Consider the following 4,103-nt stretch of genomic DNA (forward strand, 5'->3'; position numbering starts at 1 on the left):
TAAAAAATCAAAGGAGAGATTAATAAAATTGAAGGTAAGAAAATAATTGAACTAATAAATAAAACAAGGAACTGGTTTTATGAAAAAATCAAGAGAATAGATAAGTCATTGTTTAACTTTATTTAAAAAAAGAAAATGAAGCTTAGAAAGGTTAGGTACCTTGTTTAATGTCACTTTTCTAATTAATGGCAGACCTGGATCCTGACTTCCAGATCAGTGTTCTTCTCACTGAACCATTCCTTTGCTTAGATTTTAAGCTCCGTGAAAGTAGTGACTCTATCACAAAGGTGGGCATATATTAAGTGCCAAATAAATGTTACTTTCTGTTCAAAATCCAGAAGACACTTTTTGGTTGAGATTGATTATGCAAAGCCCCATCCTTGCATGAAGGGTGGAGTTGGTGAGAACTTGAGAAAAAAAGTCCTCTGGTTTCTAACTTTGAGAGAGAAGACAGTTGGTTTCAGCTTCTTTTCAGGAAGAGGTCCCTAAAGGGAGATAGAAAGTCTGGGAAGAAGCCAATGTTGGCTTAGAGAGGCTGGCACCCGTAAGATTTAAATTAATGTCCAATACTTCAAGTATTAATTTTTTATAAATTTTTTATAAATTTTATAAAGATTATTATCTCACAAAATAGGACCATGTGACTAAGTTTTTCTACCTGCTCAAAAATCCCTGCTCCATCAAAGCTGAGACAGGAAGGAAAAAGAGCAAGACTCAAAACTCCATTGAATTTATGTCCTGTCTGTGTTGGCATATAACGACTGGAAGTGAGGAGTAAAGAGAGGAAGTGACTAGGGTGCTGGGATTCATAGTTTTTTGCTGGGGATTTTAGTTTTTAGGGTAACAGATTCTAATTACACAATATCCCCTGAGTAATTGTCATAGGGATTGCAACATCCTCCTCAGGGAGGATTGCATAATTATTATAGGGATTGTATAATTGTCATAAAACTAAAAAAATCTTTTAAGAAAGAAACATTTCAGGAAAAGGAACTTGATAATTTTTTTAATCTAGAAGATGAATTGTTTGAAGAAGACACCATGAAGATGCCTGAAGAAACCTCCATAGCATCAGAAGACCCAGAATGAACCATGAAGTATAATTGATTGACCTGGGGGGGGGGTTGTAACACATTTATTTTGTATGTATATACTCTTATGCCAAAGGGGACTGCCCCCTAAATAACTTTTTGTCAATATGCCTAAAAATCATTGGTTTTATGTTGATTATGTTTACATGATCCATTAGAGAGACTAGTCTCCCAAAGGATCCCAGGGGGAATTGTGTAATTAGAATTTGTTACTCTAAAAACTACAATCCCCAGCAAAACTACAATTCCCAGCACCTTACTCACTTCCTGTTGTTTTGTGCTGACATAGACAAGGATATAAATTTGATGAGGTTTCATATCTTTCTCACTTTCCTTCCTGTTTTGGCTTTGGTGAAGTGGAGATTTTTGAGCAGGTAGAAAAAAACTTAGTTACATGGTTATTACACTACAGGGTTTAGGAAATTTCCCTTTTTGTGAGATCTTGAGTTCCTTTTCTGAGTTGAGCTGAGCTATCTTGTTCTCAGAGGGATAGTTCATTCATTCTATGTAATGTCTGGCATTTATACTCATCTGTATACCATCTCTGATTTCTGAATGACTATTGACTTGGATAAATGGGTTTATTTGCTATGTGTGGTCTTTGTGAAACTGGCTTTTGGAGGGAAAGGAGCCAAGCCTTCAAAATATAGTTTGGGGCATTCCTTCCCTATTTAGTGATAGTGATAAAGACTTCAGCTTGAACCTAAAAATTATTTACTCTAAATATTAGGTGGGGATGTGGCAGGTAGATAGAATTCTATACTGCTACTCTTTCTCAGAGAAGAGCAAAGTGACCAGTCTATAGCATCAATTTCCTCCTTCCCTATCTGGAAGGAACAGAAATCTTTCTTGGATAAAGGTAGGCAGAAGAGATTAGATAGCTGTATATGTCTCCTTATGAGTCATATCTAGACAGATCTATGTGGACAGAAATAACCTTCAAGGAAAATATGACAAAACATCACACTCCCTACATAAATATTTGTTGAATTCAACCCTAACAGTATTCCAAAGAAAATTCAGAGCTCCTATCCTTCTCACATACTGAAATTTGGAATAAAATTCCATGTATGTCTTTCTCTTTGACTTTTGTCTTTCTAGACTAGAATTTGTCATCAGATGTATCTAATTATTTACATATTGCCTACCCATTAGAATGTCAGCTCTTTGGGAGCAGGGATGGTGTTATTGGTTTTCTTTGTTTCCCTAGCATTTCACATAGTGCCTAATATACTGTAGATGCTTAAAGAATGTTCTTGATTAACTAATTGATCATAGGATCCTACCTCTAAAGCTTGAAAGAAACCTAGAAGTTATTGAACCCAGTCCCTTCATTTTATAGACATTACATACAGAGTTGAAATGCAAGAGATTTAAAAAATAAATTACATAGAATTACAAAGAAAACAATTACATTGAATTATAATTTTCCAATTAAAAAACAAAACAAGTTGAAGGGTACTCTGTTAAGAATCCTTGGATCTCTTCAGATGATCTGAGTTCTAGTCCTTGGTTCCTAAATGATCTTAAAAAATGGTACTTTTATTGTTTCCTTGGATCACTGAGAATAAAGAGTTCTGTTAACCTTGTAGTACTCTATAAATGTCAGTTATGCTTCTTTTTTGTTTGCATTTGAAATTTTTAAACCATTATTGATAATATTTTACATTTTGCTTTTACATTACTTTCATTTTCTAAGGTATCCTTCCCCCTCTGCATCTCATTGCTTTCCTTTTAAATTCATTTTTCTTTTGTTTTCAATTCAAATATTTTCCTTCCCTCTCTCCCTCCTCTACCCATTGAGAAAGCAAGAAAAATAAACTCCATTACAAACATGTAATCATGTGGAACAAATCCCTGCATTAATCATACCCAGAAGAGTAAGAGAAGAAAAAATACTTCACTCTTCATTCTGAGCTTGTCAGCTCTCAATCTGTAGGTAGAATTGTGTTTAGTTTTATTGTGTTGATCAAAGTTACTAATTCTTTCACAGCTGATTATCTTTACATTATTGCTATTACTGTATGAATTGTTTTTTCTGTTCACTTCATTTTGCATCTGTTCATATAAGTCTTCCTAGTTTTTTAATGAAACCATCTCCTTCATCATTTTTATAGCACCACAATATTCCCTCACCATCATATATCATAACTTGTTCAGCCATTCCCTTATTGATGGACATTTTTTTCAAAGCTCAGCTCTAAAGAGTGTACATATAGGTCCTTTTCCTCTTCAACTCTCGGGAGTATAGACTTTGTAGTGATACCATTGGGCCAAAAATGGTATCATTCCACAGTTTAATAGCTTTTGGGGTTCTAAATTGATTTCTAGAATGATCAGACTAGTTTGTAGATCCACCAATGGTGCATTAGCATGGCTATTTCCTCACAGCCCCTTCAGCATTTGTCGTTTTCTGTTTTTATCATACAATTTTTATAAATGCTATGTGCAGAGCATAAGTGGGGGAAAATATATACTTTAGCCAATCCGCAGTCCTTGCCCTTATGAGGCTCAGAATGTAATAAGGAGTGTACCCTATGGTGAATTATCTATATTATGTTACATTACATGATGAGTGTGGTAGGTCTAAACTAGATGCTCAGTGATGTCCAAAAGAATTTCCTTCCTCTGTCTTAAAACTCTCTCTCCTCCCTGCTCCTTTCTCCATAAATCCTGTTAGAAAGATACAGTCCACTGTCTGGGCCCCATTAGTTACTGAGTGAGGGGAAGGAGGCTTCATGGATAACATGACATTCGAAATGAGGGTTTAAGGGATTATAAGGAATTCAGTAGGTGAAGAGGCTAAGGAAGGACATTCTAGGCATCAGAAACAATAAGAAAGGAAGCCAACGTGTGAGAGTACAGAACATGTTTAGGGGCTATCCATTCAATTTGGATGAATTTCTGTAGATTTCCTATTCGCTTCCCCATGTGCATGTTAAGGGTATGGAGCAAAATGAGAGAAGGTTAGAAAAAGAGAGTGACCACAAGTTACAGAAAGCCAAGCAAAGG

Source organism: Gracilinanus agilis, chromosome 6 (genome assembly GCF_016433145.1).
Source record: "Gracilinanus agilis isolate LMUSP501 chromosome 6, AgileGrace, whole genome shotgun sequence".
Classification (NCBI taxonomy): domain Eukaryota; kingdom Metazoa; phylum Chordata; class Mammalia; order Didelphimorphia; family Didelphidae; genus Gracilinanus; species Gracilinanus agilis.